Below are 23,647 nucleotides of genomic sequence, written 5' to 3' on the forward strand. Positions count from 1 at the left end.
CTGACATCTGGCTTTGAAGCACCATGACTTTCTTTCCTTCCCATTTGACTTATTGGTCATTTCTTCTGCTGGAATCATTGTCATTTTCCTCCTGATTTCATGACACTAAACCTATCTCATCTCTGGTACCCACTGCAATGTCTTCCCTGTATGAAATTTTATTTAGTACTCTATGTTGAACCCAGGACCTTGCCTCAGGCTAGCAAAGCATGTATCCAGCCCTGAGTTACATCCTCAACCACTCTAGTTTGTTCTTGACATATTTAACATACCAAATGCATGAGATGAAAATAAAATCCTTCTCTGAAGCAAATGTTTGTACACGAGTTTATTCAAGTATCTGGATTCAGGTCTCCTTTCAAGCCAGGGTTGATTTGATTGGTTGAGTTACATGAGGGATTTTTATCACTCTTCCTTGTTACACTCTTTAAATATAAATGGGTGGGAGAAAGGGAAAGAAGAAAGGAGCAACGGAGACCCTTTACCAGATGAAAACCATTCTTCAGTTGAAGAAGTCATAAGTGGGCTCATCTCATTGCCAGATCCTCTAAACACCACAGCATCTTGAGAACAAATATAATCTGGAGTTAGAATGAGTCTTCCACATAAAGTTCAGTTAAACTGGCACCTCCTCAGACATTACAAGTTTTGATTCTTCAGGGCTATAAAGAAATACCCAAAGTGCCTGCTCCAGTGACCATAATGAATGCCTGTTCTATAATCTGTGAATGAATCAAAATCACTTCTTCATGATTCCCCAGCCAAATGACTCTTGCTGCAAGCCAAATGGTATTCTGGCCTTAATAAAAGATAATTATAATTTAGTAAAAAAAAATCTGATAATCTAAACAAGCTGAACACCACCGGCAAGCACATGAGACCCGAGCACATGGTCCTTTTTCTTTTTCCAAAACATCAGATTGAAAAAAAGATAAATATAAAAACACACAACACAAAACACTTCCTCATGTACCACACAGATGTGTATCATACGGCCCACATTTACTAAGCATCCCCCAAGAAACATTCTCTGCATTCTGGATTATTTAGAGAGGTTTCAAAAAATACTTTTAAAGTAGATGAGAAACAAAGGAATTCTGAACAAAGTCCAAATACTAATAGAATCCAGCTGTTCTCATTTTGGAGACTGGATAAGCAATGATGCATTTCAGAGTATGCAGATAGGGTTATAAATTTCTATTTAGGTTGTGAGTCAGGGCTTCCATGGACTTAGCCCATCAATGGAGGCATGTCAGTTATTTTAAAAAAAATATTTACTTATTTTACATCCCTACCACAATTTCCCTTCCCACCCCTCCTTCCAGTCCTCTTCCTGCACCTACTCCTCCTCCATTTCTATTCAGGAAAGGGCAGGATTCCCATGGATATCAATAAAACATGGTATATCAAGTTGCAATAAGACTCAGCACCTCCTCATGTATTAAGGCTGGGCAAGACAACCCATAATGATGAATAGCATCCCAAATGTAAGTAAAAGAGTCAGAGGCAGCCCCTAATCCACTGTTAGGAGACTCACAGGAAGAGCAAGCCACACAACTGTCACATATATGCAGAGTGCCTAGGTCAGTTCCATGCAGGCTTTCTGGTTATCATTTCAGTCTCTATGAGCCCCCTGTGAGCCCAGGTTAGTTGATTCTATGAGTTTTCTTGTGGTGCTTTTGATCTGTCTGGCTCCTACAAAGTGCATTTTTTTTAATTATTTCTGTATTTTTAACAGCATCTTGTCAATATTGGGATTACAAGGTTGTCTTTGAAAGCCCTAGAGATAAACCTTTATTGCTGTCTTTTTAATTAGGTCTTTCATATATAGCTTTAAATCGGCTTTTGTATCTAAGGAATCTTAAATTGCTGCAACAGGAAGAGTGTTGATGGATAAGAGAATGCAGGGCAGGCATGTCATAGACTGCATGTGTCACTCTTACACTCAGAACAAGCAGGTTTTGGTTGCATACTCCAGACTGTCCTGGTTCAGGTTTTTAGTGATTCCAAAAGGCTGGTAGGCTCAACGTTGGGCGCCATTTGTAGTGATGAGGTGAGAGAAGGCCTGCTTTTCACCCCGCCTGGCTCCTGCATGGCTAGCTTAGCCCCAGAATAATTACATGAAAACTGTATTCATTTAAATACTGCCTGGCCCATTATTTCTAAGCCTCTTATTGGCTAACTCTCAATCTTTATTAACCCATTTTTAATAATGTATGTACTACCATGAAGTTGTGGCTTACTGGGAAGATTCTAACCACCGTCCATCTTGGGTAGGAAAAGCATGACATCTGCCTGACTCTGCTTTCTTTCTCCCAGAATTCTGTTCTGTCTACTCTACCCACCTAAGGGCTGGCCTATTAAAAGGCCAATGCAGTTTCTTTATTAATCATGAAAGTAACACATAGACAGAAGACACACCTACATCATTTCAGTCTATAGCTTGTGACCATATTTGAGGCAGTAGAACCTTAAGAGGTGGGACTTTGTGGAAGGAAGTGGTACCCTTGCTGAAGATGTTTTCCTGTCACTCTCTTTGCTTCCTGCCTCCAAAAATAGGCATTTCCATTCCACAGTGTGCTTCTTGCCCTGACACTCCCCGGGGCCAAAGACAACATGGCCAAGCAACCCTGGGCTATATATTGTGAAACCATGTGCCAAAGACTCCGGAATACAGATCCTAAATGGGAAACCTGTTTCCTAACCCTTAGGAACCTGTTGTTATACATCCTGTGCCTCTTGGGTTTCTCAGAGGTAATATCTGAAATAGCATTGGGACTGAGCATATGCCTTTCACTCTCACTATATGCATAAAAGATGATGTTTATAAAGTCAGTTTGTGAACTCAAGATGAAACATGAAGCAGACACCTAGTCTTATCATTTATTATGCTAAAACCTTAGGCAATTCAAGCTCACTTAGCTTTAGTTTTTTCCCCAAACACATCATATTTGTGTAAAATAGTGATTAGAATGTGTTTAGCATTCTTGAATTATGTATGTCAATAAAGCATGAACTGATATATGATAGAAGGCTAGTCAATCTTTTTATCCTATGCCACGTTTGTTGTTCTCGCTCCCTCTCTCTACCATCATTTTCTCCCACCTCCGTGGCTGTATCACTCATTTTTATCATTACTGTAACCCAAATACCTAAGAGAGCAACTTAAAGGGTGCATCACTACTTGGACTCTGAGTTCCACATGTATCCCTCTACAGTGGCAGTAGGGGTGAGTCAGAGTCATCTACATCAAGAATAAACAGGAATACAGAAAGGGGCCATGGAAAGTATGACTCTCTAAGACATGCTTCCTCCACATGGGCCTTGCTTTAATCTTTCGCTGCTTCCCAATGGTGTCATCATGTTTTGAACCTCTGAGGCATTAGAACATTACCATGTCAGCATCTTCCTGACCTGTCTCTTGAAATGCTATGCAAACAGCTATCAGTGTGTTTTGATATTCTCCTACACAGTTCTTAGCCAATCAAGTTGACAACCAAGATCAACCCATCACAATGATTTGTCAACATTTTTATCAAAATCTTTACCATCAATCAGAACACAGAGCTCATTTAACAGCCTGTTTACCATAAAATATCTGTTAAATTCTATAACTTGTACCATAGAATTGTCTTTCATAACAATCTCATTAATTCTATATTAGCTACGTTTGAGTTAACAATCAGGTTTAGGCGGAATAAGGCCAAGAACCTGGATCAAGAGTTCTTGATCCAGCAGAACAAACAGATGTGAATCATAGGGCAGAGGGCAATCGAAGGAAGACTGTACAGGTTGAATGATGGGTTCAAAGTAAAAGGATTAAGAAGATCCATTGGAAAGTTGCTCATGAAATCCAGAGTATGGCGGTTTCTCAAGAAATTTGGGATAAACCTACCCCTGGACCCAGCAATACCACTATTGGGAATATACCCAAGAGATGCCCTATTATACAACAAAAGTATATGCTCAACTATGTTTATAACAGCATTGTTTGTAATAGCCAGAACCTGGAAACAACCTAGATGCCCTTCAATGGAAGAATGGGTGAAGAAAGTATGAAATATATACATATTAGGGTACTACTCAGCAGTAAATCAATGACTTCATGAATTTTGCATGCAAATGGATGGAAATAAAAAACACTATCCTGAGTGAAGTAAGCCAGAACCAAAAAGAGGAACATGGGATGTATTCACTCATATTTGGTTTCTAGCCATAAATAAAGGACATTGAGCCTATAATTCGTGATCCTAGAGAAGCTAAATAAGAAGGTGAACCCAAAGAAAAACATATAGGCATCCTCCTGAATATTAACCTTCATCAGGCGATGAAAGGAGACAGAGACAGAGACACACATTGGAGCACTGGACGGAAATCTCAAGGTCCAAATCAGGAGCACCAGGAGAGATAGCACGAGCAAGGAACTCAGGACCGCGAGGGGTGCACCCACACACTGAGACAATGGGGATGTTCTATCGGGAACTCACCAAGGCCAGCTGGCCTGGGTCTGAAAAACCATGGGATAAAACTGGACTTGCTGAACATAGCAGACAATGAGGACTGCTGAGAACTCAAGAACAATGGCAATGGGTTTTTGATCCTACTGCACGTACTGGCTTTGTGGGAGCCTAGGCAGTTTGGATGCTCACCTTACTAGACCTGGATGGAGGTGGGTGGTCCTTGGACTTCCCACAGGGCAGGGAACCCTGATTGCTTTTCGGGCTGATGAGGGAAGGGGACTTGATTGGGGGAGGGGGAGTGAAATGGGAGGTGGTGGCAGGGAGGAGGCAGAAATCTAGAAAGAAAGAAAGAAAGAAAGAAAGAAAGAAAGGAAGGAAGGAAGGAAGGAAGGAAGGAAGGAAGGAAGGAAGGAAGAAAGAAAACCACAACCCACGAAAAAAAAGAAATCCAGAGAAGGAACTTAATTAAATATAGATGACCTCCATTAAGAGGGAAAAGCCACAGAAGATCAGGTTGAAAGAACTCCAAAGGTCAGAACTGTAATACCTAATACACTGCATTTATGAAAATGGCAGCCCTCCTCCTTCTATTTTTTCACTTGTGATATGAATCTCTAAAAATGATGATGAAGAAGCATAAGTCAGCAGACATCCTTTTCTTTGTAACTTTAATGCATTTATTCTATGCCTGGTGATGCATGTCTTGACTGTCAGAAAAGGTGTGTCTAGTCTGTGGGTGTGTCCTGAAGTCCTGTCAATAGGGATGGGATTCCAGGTGTGAAGTGTGGTGAAAACTACCACAGAGGAACCTCCAAGGCGTACAATATAGACAAACCTAAGCAGACCTTTCCTATGTCCAGGGCACAACCACCGGTTCTGTTGTTGTGTGAAATCTCTTTGCATTTGTTGTTCTTTGAGTATTTAAGAACAAACAGAATGTTGAACATATTTGAGGAGATGACCCTGTGCCTATGTTGTTAAAGTCTAGACACCTGTGACACCCTTTTCTATTAAAAACTGTTTGCTTTCACCAGACTGCATGACTTAGCTCCCCTCCTAGCCCTGGCTTTGTGGGCCTTCCTTCTTATAAAAAGCAGCTGACCCTCACATTACTGATAGTCTATAATACCTCACTTTGCAATGAGCCCATGCACATCCAAACATAGAAAGCACTTGCTTCATTATTTGTCACTTGCTAATGAGTACTTTACTGTGGGGCAGTTTATCTTACATTCTGTGTACATCGACTACTCAAATCCCTACAACATCCGGTGGGGCAGATGATCATATTGTCCTGATTTCACAAGTGGAGAACCTGCCTTCAGAGTCCAGGTTGGCTTTAACAGCCTGTTTCATTGCCTCTCACCAGAAGAAAATTGCATAAATTCTCTGCTTCTCTGCTAAGTTGCAAACCAAGTACACCTGTGTTGATAATACAGGTAATTGATGACCAGTTTGGAGGTATTGTTTTGCATTTAAATATAGTCAAGTCACAAATTTATAATGCTGTATTTAATTCTCCAAAGAAACTTAGCCTAGATAATTTCATGTGGTTGTCTGACATTTTATTTCAAAGTGACACTTGTCAGTATATCCTATTTAGATAATTTCTAATAAGATTCATCTATCTTCTTTTCAACACGAATAAGACTCCGACTCTTGTCGTTCTCACTTTCCCAGCTGATCGATGGCTGTGTGGAGAAAGGATAGTGAAGGTTGCATGAGGAAGTGAAGGCACTGGTGGAAATGGATCTTGCTCTCCTGCTCTTCTCTGAATCTTCAGTGGCAGGTACTACAGAACAGCTGATATAGTTGGTTTTCCAGAACAGCAGACACTTCCAATTTGGAAACTTACCATAGCTAGCTTTGTATGATTTCATGTGTTGAGGGAGAGGGGCGGCGTGAACACGCCACAGTATATATGTCTCACCTTCCACCTTGTGCAAGACAGTTTCTCTCCTGCTCCGCACTGCACAGGCCAGGGCAGCTGGCCCATAAGCTTCTAGAACTCTTCTGTCTCTGCCTCTCACACCTTGGTTGGAGCACAATGGTTATAGCTACATGTGGTACTGTGTTCAATTTTTATGCAATTCTAGGGACCAGAATTCATGTCTTCATGCTGGTGTGGCAAGCACTTTACCCCATCAACCATCTTTGTTAGTTGTTGCGATTTTTTAGACACCCAATTGCAAATTCTGCGGTCCCGGTCAACTTATTTTCTGTTTGTGCCTAGTGGGCTATTCTCTCTCTAACCTTTCTAACTCTAAACCATCTCACTAGTGCTTAATAAATGCCAAGTCCATGATTCCTCTGAATAAAACATGGAGAAGAAGTCAGTTATCTCTCACCATTAACCATGAAATAATGTTGCCCCTAGGAAACATTGCTACCTGACTGCTGCCCCTCTTCATAAATACCCACCACCATCCTCGAAACAGAGCTGGACTTTCTCCCTTTGTTTTCTGTCTGACAGGGACATTTCTACAGTAGACAGCATACAGAGCGAAGAAGCACATGCCACTGGGGAGCATTTTAAGCATTTTAAGTGCAAATTGAAACCATACCACAGCACATGTCTTCCTTGGGCCTCGTTTGACATCTGTTACAATGGACTCCACTTTTGTAATTCACTGAGCACGTGATCTGGACACATATTTGAGAGACAATTAGTTAAGGGACATGTTACAAGGAATGCTTTTTTATTTCCTTTAACTCAACCACACAAAAAGGACATATCAGCAATGTTAATTCTAATGAAGTCATAACATAGAAGGCATGGTTGATCACACTATCTGTGATCCCAGCACTTAGGAAGCTGAAGCAGGAGGATTAAAAGTTTGAGGTCAACTTGTGCCTCATAGGGAATCCTTGTATTAACTAGAACACAAAATCATCAAGGTGATCTTGATCATTAAATGTCACCCTTAATTTAATGAACAAAATGTTCTTAAGTAACATAAAATACAAGAAAAGATTAAGGATAAACAATATGATTGCCCATTTCCTTTCTAGAAAAAAAGGCAAAAAGGAATATAAAGTATCTAAAAGTGTGCCATAAGACAGAAATCTAGTCTAATCTGAGATAAGAATGTTCACGAGTTAAGCATCCATATTTCAAGACTGTGTTAGGAACCATAACCATCCAATTACTATGATTAAGGGCATTGCTGCAGCCAGGCACAAGCTGGGCATAAAAATGTTTAAGTTGATATATATCAACCAACCACCACAGATTAGATGTATTCAGTAATTAAAAGTTACCAAGGCAAGTTCTTTGTCTGCAGCTCTATAGATAGCTCTAACTCTGCTAACCTAACACTAAAAGGCCTTCTACTATATACCAGCGTTTTGACTATGTATTAATTTCAAATACAACTTGCTCTCAAATAACTGTCTGCCTCTTGCCTTTAAACTAAATTTGAGCCCCTAATATTGCCCCTACCCATCACATAATTAATCCTTTAAAATGGGTCTTTAAAGATTTTATTTTCGAATTATGTGTATGTGTATGTCTGTGTGTAGGTGTGTGCATGAGTGCAGGTGTCTGTGGAAGCCACAAGTGAGCGCTGGATCCTCTGAAGCTAGAATTCCAGGCAGGCACTAGATGGCCTAAGTGGGCTCTGGAACCAAACTCACATCTCTTCGAGCACAGCAATCAGTCTAAACCACTGAGCTGCCATTTCTCCAGCCCAGTATTTATCTTTCTTAAGAATCATTATTTTAATGTTCTTTTTTGAATTTTCTCTAATAACTCAATTTATTATTCTTTATTTGCATGTTTTTATGTTTTACATATTTGAATTTGATTCTCTTTATCTAGCTCCATGTATTAGAAACTCAGCCAACTACTTTTATAATACATGCACCCACAATCATAGCCTTTCGTTAAGAATTGATATAACTATAACTAAAAACTTTAATACATTTCCATTGTCATCTGCTTAGAATAATGTCTTATTTCTCTAAACATTTTCCCTTTGACCCATAAATTATTTAGATTTGTTCAGTTCCTATGGTTTTGAAATTTTTCACTTGCATTTTTTTTACTGATTTCTAATTTAATTAATTGTGCCCCAGATTATAAACAGGTATGGTTTCAATTCTGTTTAAAAAACAAAACAAAACAAAGCAAAAACCAACCTAATATCCTGTTTTGTGAACTGGCACAGCTTCACTTTGATGAATGAAATACTGTGTTTTGCAGTGTGAAGTAGTCTGTCTACGTCAGCAGGAACCATTTGTTTAAAGATATTGTGCTAGGAATTGGCAGCACACATACACCCCTGCGTAAAGAAAAACAAGGCAAACAGATCCCAAGTTTAAGACTGAGCTCAATTATGTACAGGGAACCAATATAAAACATAGTTCAATGCTGATCACTTTGTACTGCATAGCCAGTTAGGTCGATTGACCCTGGGGAAGACTAACTTGATAATTCTCCCTCTCAGGTGTTGTTAGTTGTCTGTAATCCTGTGATTCTTTTCTTTCTTTTTTTTTCTTTTTATTATTTTTTTTCAAGTCAAGTTTTCTCTGTGTAGCCTTGGTTGTTGTGGAATTCAGAAAATGCCTGCCTTTGTGTCCTGAGTGCTGCGACTAAAGGCATGTGCCACCACTGTCACCATGCCCAGTGCCTGTTATTCTTTGTCTAGGGATTTAAGTGTGCAGTTCTGAAATCATATACACATAAATAACATTAAATTTTGTGAGGGGGTAGGGTGTACTGGGAAGGGTCTAAGGGAGAGGAGAAAATGAAGGCAGAAATGATGACGGTGGAAATGATGCAATTATCTTTTGATTAAAACAAAAAGTATTGAGGAAATGTTTAATTTTAAAGTATCTTTCCCTATTAACTACTAGTATAGAGGTATTTCAAGCAGGTCTATGGGTCTGATTAATGTCTTGTGAGCTATTAAGGACATACACATTAAAAATCTTACCACATGGGAGCCGAAGAGATGCCTCAGCCGCTAAAACACTTGGGGTTCTTCCAGAGGACCTGAGTAATTCAGTTCCTAGCACCCATATGGCAGCTAGCAACCATCTGTAACTTCATTTCCAAGGGATTTGATGTCTTTGTCTGACCTCTTTAGGCATCACATGCACATGGCAGACAGACATGTATACAGGTAAAACACCCATTGGCAATTCATGTGTGCTGGGAAATGGAGTGCCACTGTATATGTATATCAGTCATGCTTCAGGGCATGTCCCATACCCAGGAGTAGTAGGCCAATACAAAACAGATTCTGGTATATGTGTGTGTGTGTGTGCGCATGCACATGTGCACACACATGTATATGTTTTTTGTATTGGTATGCTTTTTTCATATTTCTTTCTTTTCTATTGATTTGCTTTGATTATATTTTTCATTTTTTAGAGAGAGAAAATAGCATGACTTTGTGGGAGGGAGTCAGGGAGTGTCTTGGAGGAGTTGGAGGAGAAGAATATGACCAAAATATATCATATATAAAAAAATTCAATAAAATGTATCAAAAAATTTAAAGCACCTAGGCAATTTTTATTATATGACTATGAGAGTTGTATATTGAATTTCTAGGAATCTGAATGACCCAGTGTCTGTTAATTTAAATACTTCAGTGTAAATTTATTTCCTACAAACAAGGGCATTTCACTATCACTAAAATAAGGAAATTAATATCCAGAAATTATTTCATTCGAGTTAAACAAATGTTCTCAATAAACCCCTTACAGCAAATGGACCCTGTCCAGAGTAAGATGTTTGCACATCATTGTCACCAGTCTGTAATAGTTCCTGAGTTTTTCCTCATTTTTATGTCCTTGACGTTTTAGAGACTTTGTACAATTTTGAACAGTTTTCAAATTGACCTCATCTGATGCTTTATCAATATTGAAGTCAATTTTCACATCTCAGCCAATAGCATTCTCTGTAGAATAAAGCAGAAAAATGGTGTTCCAGATTTTTTTTCTTGTTTCATCTTGTTCTTGCTTCGACTGCTGCTAATGCACATGAAAAAACATTTTCCCCTCTTGAAATTTCCATGAGAATTACAGCTTTAAGGCTGTGAAGGCAACACAAACAGGATTAAAGAGATAAGCATAGCTTCAGCTGGAGCTGTGTTCTGGGTTTGGTGTTTGATTTCACAGACCCACGTAAACCCAGTTCCCAGCCAGCAGGGAGAGCTGAGGATAAGCCTGCTGTGCACAGATGCCCCTCAGCCTATGAGCACATGACCAGCACTAATTTGATTCAGTAGGTTATCAAAGCCACAGAAGGAGGGCATGGAGTTGGGAGGGAGATGAGCTGGAGGCACTAGGGGGTGTTGGAGAGAGGTAAGGGTGGATGGATATGATTGACATACATTGTATAAATGTCAGAAACTTTCAAATATTAAGAATGTTATGTTTAAAGTTAATTTCATGTTTAAAGATGATATTATAATATGGGGAGGGGGCTCCTTAGAGCCATAGGTGATGGTTAGTGCACTCTTATAACTGTTCAAAGTTCTGAGAATAAGGGACTGTGTGCTTAGCCATACATAGGACAACTATACCAGCTCCCACCCCCAAGGCTCAGAAAGGATTGCAGAAGAGGGGACCAGAAAATTTGTGAGAGGTGAAGGATGGGGAGAAGAGCTACGAGATGTTGCCTTCTGGACACTACCTGGGTGTTGCCCACATGAACTCACAGTTGCTGTGGTTACCAGCATAATATTAAACCAGGTTTGGTATATTTTTAAAAACAAAAACCAGCATGGGAGCAGGCCAGTTCAGGCACCCTCTCCTCTGCTGCCCAAGGACCTAGCTGGGGACATCCCCTTGGACACTTGGGAGCCACTCTACAGCCAAGTTTCTTGCCAACCCTAAAATGGCTCCCTTAATTAAGATATCTACTTCCCTGCTCCCATATCTACCCTTCCTCCATCTCAACCATCCCATCCTCCCCCAAGCTTTTCCCAATCCTCCCCTTCTCCCTTCTCTCTCCCCATCTCCCCTTACCCCCAACCCCTACCCCATGTTCCCAACTTTTGCCTGGCAATCTTGTCTACTTCCAATATCCAGGAGGATAAATATATGTTTTTCTTTGGGTTCACCTTCTTATTTAGCTTCTCTAGGATCATGAACTATAGGCTCAGCGTCCTTTATTTATGGCTAGAATCCACTTAAGAGTGAGTACATACCATATTCATTGTTTTGGGTCTGGGTTATCTCAGTAAAGTGTTTTCTATTTCCTCCCATTTGCATGCAAAATTCAAGATGTCATTGTTTTTTACCGCTGAGTAGAACTCTAATGTGTTTATGTGCCACACCTTCTTTATCCACACTGATGAATATCTTGCATATCACCATAGAACCTTCATCTGGTGATGGATGGAGATAGAGACAGAGACCCACATTGGAGCACTGGACTGAGCTCCCAAGGTCCAGATGAAGAGCAGAAGGAGGAAGAACGTGAGTAAAGAAGTCACGGCCGCGAGGGGTGCATCCACCTACTGAAACGGTGTGACTAACCTAATGGGAGCTCACCAAGGCCAGCTAGACTGGGACTGAATGAGCATGTGATCAGACCAGACTCTTTGAATGTGGCTGACAATGAGGGCTGACTGAGAAGCCAATGATAATGGCACTAGGTTTTGATTCTACTGCATGCACTGGCTTTTTGGGAGCCTAATCTGTTTGAATGCACACCTTCCTAGACCTGGATAGAGTGGGGAGGGCCTTGGACTGCTCACAGGGCATGGTACCCTAACTTCTCTTAGAATTGGAGAGGGAGGGGGAGGGGAAGGGGCACAGGGGAAGAGAGGAGGGGGAGGGAAATAGGAGGAGGATAGGAGGTGGAAATTTTTAATAAATAAATAAGAAAAAATGATTTTCAATAAAAACGTGATTGAACAATCAAAAAAAAAAAAAAAAGCCAGCATGGATGTGAGAAGGGCTTCTGAGGCCCTGCCCCTAGCTGAGGAGTGACTGGCAGTTGATATCTGCTATGGGGAGAGTCACTTTGCCTTGGGAGTAACTTTTTTTTTTTTTGAAGTTGCCTATGCCCTACTGGATAGCTCCACACCAGTCAATATACTTACGGGCAGCAACAGTTAGACCCAATGGTTTATAAATTAAAAAATGAAAAAGAGGGAATGAAATTTGGAAGCAAAGATATTTAGTAGGTGTCCAAGTAGAAGTTGAAGGTTAAGGGTTGAGTGTGATCAAAATATATTGTATACATGCATGTATGATATTTTTCAAAGAATTCTTTCCAAAGAATAGAATGCTATGAAACAAGACATTTAGAGATGTTGAAATGGATCTTAGCAATTGAAAACATGATAGCAGAATATTTTAAAGCCATGCACAGACATATATGAAAATAAGATCACCCAGAATACAGAGCAAAAAAGAAAAAACATGGCAGAGAAAGAGAATATATAGGAAGAGGGGTGTGAATATGATCAAAATACATTGAGTAAATTCTGAAAGAACTCATAAAAAAACTACTGGATTAAATAATTAAACAAACGGACAGATAAATAAATAAAGAAGTAAACTATGTGGCATGTTCAAAAATTTTGCTTTTAATATAAATATAAATAAATAAACACAAAGATTAGTGGAACATTCCAGGAAAGTCAGTACCAAAATAACAGATTTCTAGGTACAAAGACATAGAATGAAAAAATTAATTTATATATAAGACATGTAATAAAAAATAATAAAGGCGATGACTTAGCCAGGACAAAGCACATACATTTATAAAGACATGTCAAGCTAGGGCTTGATATGACCAATGGAAATGAAATAGAATAAAATTTATTCAAACAAAAAAGCATATATGTGAAAGTTTAGACAGTTAAGGACAAAGGGTTCTGCAATCTTCTAGATGCAAAAATAAGAAATTTCTACAAAAAAAAATCATGAATCCCACTAAGTATGGACTCCTTGACCCTGACCATGGGTTAAGAAGACAATGTAAATACATCTTCCCAACTCAGAAGAAAAGTTCACTGCAACTTAGAACTCTATGTTCAATTATTGGTTTCTAGAACAGACTTTTTTTCCCTAAAACTTCCCTTCCCATGCATCCTTTAGATGACTCTGCCTGAGGTGGGAACTGATCCAAGAAGGGATGATCAGCTTTAGACTGGAGGAGACTCAATACGGAAGGAATGTGATGAGACTCTCTAAATTGATGTGGATGGAGACCCCAGGCAGGCATGCCTCTGACAGAAGCATTCCCAGGAGTCTGAGGCAGGAAGCAGGCATGGGAGAGCCAGTCAGCTACGTGTGATCGAGGATGCATCAACTAAATCCAGATCAAGTTACTGGGGCATATGCTCCCATCATAATAAAGAGGAAAGTATGACATCTAAACCAGGAAATCCAAGTTGAGATTTAAAACAAAACAAAACAAAAAACAACAAGGGAACAGTTCAGGGAGGCCCCTTGATGTCAGTGTGACACAAACGTGGAGTGAAACCAGACCAGAGAAACTCATGAAGACACCAAGAGAGAGCTGATAAGGGAGAAGAAAGAAGTCTTGACAAATGGGCTGGCCTTACTGACCTCATGGGAAACTTTCCTGGGAAATTCTTAGGAGGTGCAAGGAATTGGCAGTCACAGCAGGAATAATGCCATAAAAGAGAAAAAGGAGAGGAGCTTAATTTCAAGAAAAACAAGAAGCAAAGAAAAAAGAATCATTATCTTCACTCGCTAAGATGGTTAACTGCTCATAATATTTGTAGACTGGATGTGGTGGCAAAAGTTTCTCATCCTGAGGAATATGAATAGGCCCCTTATTTCTCCCTAGGATATCGAGAAGGTATTGGGCACTATTAAAATAAATAGTCTCCAAATGGGACTGAAGAGATGATCTCACAAATTTTAGAATACTGTTCAAAATGGGCTTGCATGTACCTACTCATTAATGATCCAGGAGAATAAGTAATTCGCTGTAAAAACCCAATTTAAAATATCAGCCATTAGGTACACAAAAATGGATGCTCTTTAAAACATCTAAAAAAAAAAAAAAAACCCCTTGTTACTAAAAAACCCACCTACCTTTGAATCTGGTGCTAATGCTTTCTTTAATTATAGATTCTGATTCCTGAAGGTAATTAGAGTACCCAATATTTTTTCTGGGATATCATTAAAACCTGCTCTAAATCACAGAGGGAAAATAGAGCCACCCATCAACATAATCACTGTCTAAATAATCCCGCTGCAGCACAGACGCCTGTGAATAAACAGAAAACCACGATTTAAAAATAGGCCAAGATGCTGTAAACACAGGCATTCATTTGCAATAATTAGACCTGTAGAGAAAAATCTCCAAAACACCTCCTTTGTGGGAAACTAATCATATAGCTTCAGTAATTTTCATCATCTTGTCAATCCTGTGTCCTGTACCCCCCTTGCCCTACCGCCTCTACAGCCCAGGAATATTTAGAAGAACAAAGCATCTTATCATTTCATTGAAAATATTCTAGAAGCTCTCTGTAAAAAGATAAAGAAGAACATAAACATGGTGTCATATTTTTCATCTCAAACTACTATATATAAACTCCCAACTCCCTCAAACATCCCATCTGTTTCAAACATCTCACAAACAACTTATAAATATTGTCTGTACTCGAATCTTTTTTTTTAATTTGGATTTGATTCAAAAATGCCACCCATGGTACTCAGTTACTGTCTCAAAAGTATCTTCAAATATTTCATTCACTACTCTTTTTCCTATTTGCAATTTATGTGCTAATAAATAGGTGTTTCCTCTGTTTGTTTCTTCTAAGAAACCTATGTGATGGATTTGACTATTTGAATCCATGTGGTGTCTAAAATGTATCTTCAGCCCTCACTTTCCTCTGAGCCTGCAATGAGATACTTTGCCCAAGCAATTCAGATTGCATTTTCATATCTAGCCCCTTGTAATATCGATTGTCCCGTGGATCAGGGACTTATCATCTTGGTTCTTCTATTATAAAAATTCCCACCTCTTTTGCACCCAATGGTTTTGGCAACCATTGCTGATCTTCATCTCTATCCATTGCCCCAGTAGAGAGAACAAAATGATGGCAACCTAATTCTGTTATTAATTCTACATAGACTAGCTAAAATTTTATAAGCAGGACATTTCCTCATGATGGTTGTCCCAAAGATAGTTAACATAGAGCAGCACAAACATTTGACTCTTAATTTTAATTCTTTAGTTTTCAGCTTGAAGTTTTCCCCCCAAAGACTGTTTAGGAAGCGCTATGCTTTAACAGTGTGACAAACTTCTGTGTACTCCAGCATGCTTGCTGTGTTTCAAGCTCCTGCAGTTACCTTTATTTGTGACTCTACATTGTTCCATATTTTGCTGGACATTCCGGCTCTTGACTGTCCTGATACACACTCAGAGTTGTTAATGGTATCTGACATGAAGAAACGTTCCTGGATCATCTTGCTTGCTTCTTTTCCAGAACCAATCATTTCACCAAACTGCTCTCACTTCAGAAGGAAATGATGTTTGCTGAGCAAAAGTCTACCAGCACTTATTACTAGTGACTCATCTTTACTCTTCTATTTTTTTAGTGGACAAATCTAAAACAATTCCTGCAAATATAGCGAGAAACAAAGCCTGACTTCATTCGTACTCCTTTCCATTCCTCTGTAGTATTAACTGCTATTAACTTGCTTTGTTGATCCTAGAATACTTCCCATTTGCTTTGAACATTGTTCCAGATTGTTTTCTGTTCCTGTGATTAGGCATGGCCCAAAACCAAACTGGGGAAGAAAAGGGTTTGTTTAGTTTTATATGTTACAATCCACCATCAAGGAGAGGCAAAGCAGGAACTGAAGGCAAGAGCTCAAAGCAGCAACCGTGAAGGAATCCCGCTTACTGTCAGGTTCCTCAAGGAGGAACTTCCTATCTCCATTTCTTATATAATCCAGGACCACTTTCTCAGGATATTAAGATAAGTCCTTCTACATCAATCATCAAATAAGAAAATGCCCCCATAGACATGAGCACAGGCCAATCTGAATGGAAGCAATTTTCCATTGAGGTTCCTCTTCTCAGTTGACTCCTAGTTGGTATCAAATTGGCAAAACCTAATGTGCACAAATATCCTAGTTCCTAATGGCATTAATATAATTACTTGCCTTATCCTATATTTATGTTTTAAATTATATTCAGGGTAAGTTTATGTAGAAAAAAATGCAGTTTCTGAATTTATAGAGATTCCAGATAAGGGGCAGAAATTTCCCACAGAGAAGACACTTTCTGGTGTCAGTGCTGTGAAAATCTGAAGAACAGAGTCATAAGTCACCGCAAAGAGTTAGGCCTATTTATACAGATTCCCAGATAGATAGTTAAGATGATTGTTACAAGACCTGAGAAAGAAGCAACATGATCACAGACAGAAGTTCTGAACTAGGTGTAGCAATAGAACGTGACAACCAAAACGAAAAAAGCTGACACTCATATTTATTTGTAATATAACTTATAGGATGTTATCATTGGGGAATGGAGAATCAAACGGTGGCTGGAGATAAAGAAGCCAAGGAAGTGGGAATCTAGAGTGTTGGCTGGTTTTACATGAGCATCTTCAAAATAGGCTGTAACCAATTGTGGAAATGAATCATCACACTTCTCATTGGTTACTATTAAAGTCCTTCAAGCATGCCTTTACAGGCCAAGTCCCACACTGTGCCATTGAGTAAAGCCAGCATTCTTGGGAGTGATTGACTCAAAAAGCAAATATGAAATTCAAGAGTGGCATTAGCTAGTCTCCCCTATCCTCTTTACAGTGATTAAATCAGACTCCTTGGCACATCCAGAAACCCATGTAGTTGGAACCTGCTCCTACTTAGAACTTTAACTGGGTTCCAGTTTTCACAGTTGCCAAAATGTTAAATTAATCACTCTCCTATATGATTCTGTATATTTATTCTATTATAATTAATTCCTAGAAATGGTGGGTCAAAAGGGATACATTTTAAATTCATAATAGCTAAATTGGTACATTTAATCTAGAACATAATAGTTATGGCCAAAATATCGCCAGAAGGGCTAATCGGTTTTATTTTAGTTTTGACAGCAAAGTTCTTGCTGAATTATAAAAAAAAGCAATTAGCACAGAAAGTGCTGTAAAAGAAAGTTCATTAGCACAAACAGATGAGCCATGTTTTAAGAACCCTACACAAATGTATTGTTTTTCTTAATTTTAATTTTCAGCAAGGTCTATATTTTTCCAGTATTTTCTTTAATACTTTGATTTAGGAGGCTTAAGCTAGCTTTAATGGATCTATTAAATGGCTAGTTTGTATCATCAGAATATCTGGGTCAGTAAGAGGCATGCAAACTTTTCCTTCCCTATCTTCCTTCCCTGGTTTTGTGAGGCAAAGAGGAGAAAACAAAACAAACAAACAAATGAAAAAACACCAGGCAAAACTTGTCTGACTCAAAACAGCTAACTCATGTATAGAAAAGAACAAAAGTAACCCCAGTTGCTTTACTGAACTCTTTTATTTAAACTATATTACCATTTTCTGTCATTGCTGTTTAATCATAGTCTGTGTTATTTGATTTTAATTTATTACCTCACTTTCTATACTAGAAGGAAATCCAGGAGAAAATTTCACTGAGGGACAAATAATCAACGACACTCAACATCAAGTTGGCTTTCAACATAGTCACTGGAGATGGTATTTCCATGCATGATCCAGTCCACTAGCCCATGTGCCAGGGTGATGCTATGTTCCCATTTCCACAGGTAATTGACATGTTATCTTCTTCCAGACTGACATTGGCAGAAAACCGATCACACAAGTAAGAACACTGCCATGACTGATAAGGCATATTGACTACAACATGGAATTTTTGTGGTTAACGTCATAAATGGTCCCCCAGGAGACACTGGTAATTGGTGTTTTGACTGAGTGGAGTCAACTCTACATACTACTCCAATGTTTTGTTTTGTTTTTAATTGCCTAGTAATTTCATTCCTTTTCTTGTGGTCTCATGAGGTTCTTCCTTCTCTCTGGGCTGGTGTCTCATCTGATGACGGTTCCTCTAAGTAGACTTCTTGGCTGTTATATAAGTGATTCGGCAGGAAAACCCACAGTTCGCCCTCCCAGTCCTCATGTCTGTTACTTCTGGCCTGTACTTGTGTTTTTATTTATGCAAAATATGAACCAGATGTTATATTATAAGAGAACCAATTTTCCTCAAGGAACCATTCACTTGGGTAGATGCAGACCCTCGCAGTTTCTGTAAATTTCTTACATTCTTTCCTTATGTACTTTCCCCTTCGTTTTAAGTAGTAAATTCTAGATGATTCACTTGAAAGATATATTACTGCAAATATGTGATATCATCTAATTCTCATGAATGCTAGTGGAGATTGCATATTTTCACAACTATAATTTCAATTTAAAGCAAAATCTAAAACCAGCATATTTTGGATTTTGTTTCAAATCTATTGCTTAATGTAGTCCAATCTAGCCTTAAAAATTACAATCCTCTTGTCTCCACCTAAGATTCTCTTGTCTCCACCTAAGGAAACATATTTTTCATGTCTGTAGATAATATGTTGTAGTTGACATGTAAATTTTAAAAAACAATTGAGGTAGAAGAGAGATTCTTTATTAAAACTATGAAGTGCCTCTCAATAAAATTACTATGTGTTGTTTAAGATGCAATTAGATGATACCTTTTATTTCTGCCTCGAATACTCCTAAACTGTATAAAATACATTTAAACAAAGAAATACAATTTTAAAATACTTATTTGACATTTGCATTTCTTTCTTGGATCGGGTGGCAAGAATCATGCTCAGAGATAGCTTGAGGGTGTCAGTTCTTGCCTTTCAACAGGTGCATTCTATAGATTCATGCCATTAGGCTTGGAAGCAAGCACCTTTACCTGCGAAGCAATTCACCAGCCCAGCTTTTTATAAGTTTAGATGAATACTTTATGGGGAAATAAAGATTTTTACATAATAAAATTCATTATTATTCTAAAAATAGCTTTCTAAATCAGTCACAAAGTCCTTAGGCTACAAAACAAACTATTGGAGATATGTTTTAAATACTCAGAAAGCTTACTCCTCTGCTCCTCCTTTTAACCCCAGGCTGCAATCTTCTTGCTGTATCCTCCTCATTCCCACTCATAGGACTCATAAATGAACCACTCTCTAAAGATCTTGCTGTCTAATGTCATAGGAGTAATGATTCTAACAAAGCATCTGGGAGAACATAATCACATGTTGTATGACAATTCGCCTCTCCTATCCCCAGACCACCTCAAGTATGTAGAATCCAACTTTCCATGTCTCTTGTGCATAGAAAGCCCATCATTGATGTTGGTTCTGAATGAGGGGATGATAGAAATTGCAAGTTCTTGATTTATGATTTTATACCAGAGAACCAAACATGGTTTCTCTATTATCTGGAGCTATACGCAAAATGTATTCTCAGACATTTTAGTTACATAAGCAAAAGGTTTGCAGGAAGAGGAAAACTAGGCAGAAGGATTTGTTGGGGTTTTTTATATGAACATTAAATGTGTATATATACAAAATCATCTAGGTAATTCACTCTAGCTCCAATGAAAGCAACCCCACAATATCTTATGCTTGGTTATTCATAGCAGTTGTTAGAATACTCCAAACCCTAGAAGCAGTCGAATGCCTAGCAACAATTCAATGGATAAACAATGTTATATCCATACGATTGAATATCAGTGAGTAACAAGAAGAGTGGGTTAGTGATACATATGACAACTTGATTCTATCTTAAAATTGTTATGTTACATGGAAAAAATATGGACACATAAATGGACTGTTGGGTCCAAGTGTGCAGTTGCTCAGAAGAAATAAGTTCTAAAGTTTTACAGTGCCGTTGGGTGATTACCACTGACAACAACAAACTGCATACCAGGGAAACAAATAAAAGATTTGTATGTATTATTACCATACCAATTAAAACTACTTAAAGTGAAAGTTAATTTTAGACTTTCAGCTATGTCATTTCTAGAAAATACAAATCAGTCCTTAGAAACAGATTTAAGCAAGGCAGTGGCGGCAGATACCTTTAATCTCAGCAGTCAGGAAGCAGAGGCAGACGAATCTCTGTGAGTTCGAGGCCAGGCTGGTCTACAGAGCTACTGCAAGGACAACCAGGGTTGTCACACAGAGAAACCCTACCATGAAAAAACAAACCAAACCAAATAAAGAAACAAATGGACAGTAGACCAATCTCTGTAGGGAAACACGAAAAGTAAAAAAGGATAGATTTAAATAGGAGCCAAGAGAATCATTTTAGGGTGCAGGGTGTATTTTTTAGCTTGTAGTGATGTTTTATAGTAATATAAAGTGTATAAATATAAAAAATATAAAGTATAGTAGTAATAAAATATAACTTTCATATGTAGTTTATTGTGCAAAAGATTATACTTCAATAAAGTGTTAAAAAAGGAAAGAAAAGAAAACCTACATCTCACATTCATCAAAAGAGAATTTTAAGAGCTTGGAGAGATGGCTGAGCAGTTAAGAGTGCTTGCTGCTCCTCCAGGGGACACCAGTTTAGTTCTCAGCATCCACAGGAGGCAGCTCACGACACAACTGCAAGAAATCTGAAGCCGTTTTGGCTTCTATAGGCTCCTGTATTCAAGTACACACACACACACACACACACACACACACACACACACACACCATACACATGGATAAAATTAAAATACATCTTTTTAAGAGAGAGAATTGCGACACCTAACCTGTCCTAATGAGAATTCAGTGGCTGAAGCCCCTGGCACAGGGGTTAGAATATACTAGACACCAAATGCACCCATGCCTCTTTATGTGATCACTTAGAATAATCAGCACTCCCACATTGCTTATCATAAACAAATGCCATCTTAATTTATTTAGGTCTCTTTTAAAACTTTGAGGAGTTGTGTTTAATCAAACATTTTAAAAATAAGTGGGGAAAAGCCAAATAAATACCCTCTTTTCTAGGTTAAGATACTGGGCAGAAAGAAGCAAAGGCGTTGAAGTTACCCAAATGGTGACTCATAGAACTGACATTTCTGTATAAGCATTGTGTCCGGGAAAAATAACACAACCCATGACCATATGGAAGGAGAGACTTTAGGAATTCAGAAAAGGCAGCCTGGGTTGTGTGCCTGGCAGTTAGAGATGTCCTTAGAAAAGAACAGGATGTTTGCTGAGCTTTGAAGGAGAGAAAGCTTTGAAACAGAGGGAGGTTGCAAGTGTTTCTCAGACAAGGATGACTGTCAAGCGTAGCAAAGCCAGAGAAGGTATTTCTCCAGTCTTTGGTGATATTTTATAAAAGGGTGCGTTAAACCAAAATCCACTGACACTTTGTCTAATAAATATTGCAGGCAGAATATAAATAGCTGGTCACTGGGAGGAGAGGGTGAGGGAGCTGTCTCTCTGGCAGGCACCCATCGACAGGAAGTCCTTGTGGACCTAGAGCTGACTACTTAATGATTAATGAGGCAGTTCATTCATGCAGTGTATCATACAACGGGGGAAACTGTTGGGGCTTGGCAGCTTGCTCTGATAGTAAAAGGAAATACTGTTTTTACATGTGTCCGTGGCCAATGCTAAAACATGAAGACAGGCCCCAGGATTACTAATTAGTAATAACAAATGCATTTGCTCTCGTGATTTTTTTCATGGTGGTAAAGCTGGCATAATCAGGCATCCAGGAGACAAGATCAATACTACTTAAACTCACATATGGAGAAAATAATTTTTTTCCTAAGAATGAAACAAAGAGAGGGTATCCGGAGCTTGGAGATTCATATGTGGATATGAGATGAAGTCCAAGATACATCACACACAGATACAGGAAGCTTATGAAGCAACAGCAACAATTCCTAGCTAGCAAGAATGGAAATAGGAGAGCAGGTTTGTGATGAAAATCACCCTGAACCTCTGCTGATGCAAAGATAAAAGCAAAGTGGGCCTGTAAGGGACAGAACATTGATGGGCCCATTGCAAGAAGCAGCCTACAGTAATGTGGGAGAGCAATGCCCTGCATTACTTATGCAATTTCACCACGACAGCTGTAGGAAATTGGGAAGCACAGTCATGGGATAAATTCATTCTTCGTGTATAACTGAACATGAGAGAAAAGATCTGCTTGCATAAAATGAGGACTGCCTTGCACAGTCCCCTAGAATAATCCTACAGAAGAATTAAGTTATTGAAATACATTCAATGACCAAAAAATTCCCTGCTCCAATTTTAAAAGTGCAGAAGCAGGGGAAGATGAACACTACAAGACACCCACCAAAAAAGCTCAGGGACCTGGGTTCAAGAAGTAACCAGCAAAGTGAACAAAGATGAAAATGAAGGGAAAGATGATATTTGTGGAAATAGCACAATGATAGTCAAATAATTACCATTACTAAGGAAAACTCAAATAATAACAAAAGGTATAGTATAGGAATAAAAGCAACTCTGCCTCTATTAAACTTCAAAAATGAAAAAGGTTGAGGAAATTAAGACTAAGTGTTTGATAACTAATCTAGCCCTATGAGCTAAGAAATGTAAGGACTATAAGTAACAATAAAATATTAAAAGTTAATACTCAATAGCTGGGTAATAATGGTCAGCCACTATTATAAATCCTCATAACGTTTCTATGAAATGTGTTTATTGTCCTCATTATCCATCATCCATCTGTGTGTCTGTCATCTACCAACTGCCTACACTTAGAATCTAAGAAAATACTAATCTTACTGCCTGATAATATAACTGATAAGATAACTGAAAGAAATGGGGATGAAAAGGAAAAAAATTGTTCACGTTCTCGTCTTCTGTACTGAGAAGACTGGTACAACAACAACTTAATTAAAATGGCTGTGTCTGAACTAAAGGCATAAAAGTAATCACTAAGGTAAAATATAATTCAATGGCATGTGTAAGCTGAGAGAGATGGAGATTAGAAATATAATTATTTGAATCACCAATTATAATAAAAGTTGAATTAAAACTATGAAATTAAAAAGATTAAATAATCTGGGAAAACCACTGCATATTCAACAATAAAATGATTGTAGACATATACTCAATACTGTGTCGTTTTTCAAGAAGCACACTGACAGAAAATTAGAACAAAATGATGAAAGTACCTAAAACAACTCCTGGAAATGAAATGGAGAAGGCAGTTTTCAGTTCAGAGAAGATTACATTTAGGAAAAA

At 38.5% G+C, this 23,647-nt stretch overlaps 1 long non-coding RNA gene across 1 annotated transcript in view; it reads left to right on the top strand.

Annotated features, from left to right (window-relative positions):
* Positions 1 to 4,212: 4,212 nt before the first annotated feature.
* Positions 4,213 to 23,647, top strand: part of LOC126508761 (uncharacterized) — a 355,346-nt gene continuing 335,911 nt past the window's right edge. The window contains exon 1 of the long non-coding RNA XR_007593963.1: positions 4,213 to 4,271. This is a non-coding gene — a long non-coding RNA (uncharacterized lncRNA). The remainder of the gene's footprint in view (positions 4,272 to 23,647) is intronic.

Source organism: Alexandromys fortis, unplaced genomic scaffold (assembly GCF_014885135.2).
Source record: "Alexandromys fortis isolate MF-2015 unplaced genomic scaffold, M_Fortis_MF-2015_v1.1 scaffold_40, whole genome shotgun sequence".
NCBI classification, from domain to species: Eukaryota; Metazoa; Chordata; class Mammalia; order Rodentia; family Cricetidae; genus Alexandromys; species Alexandromys fortis.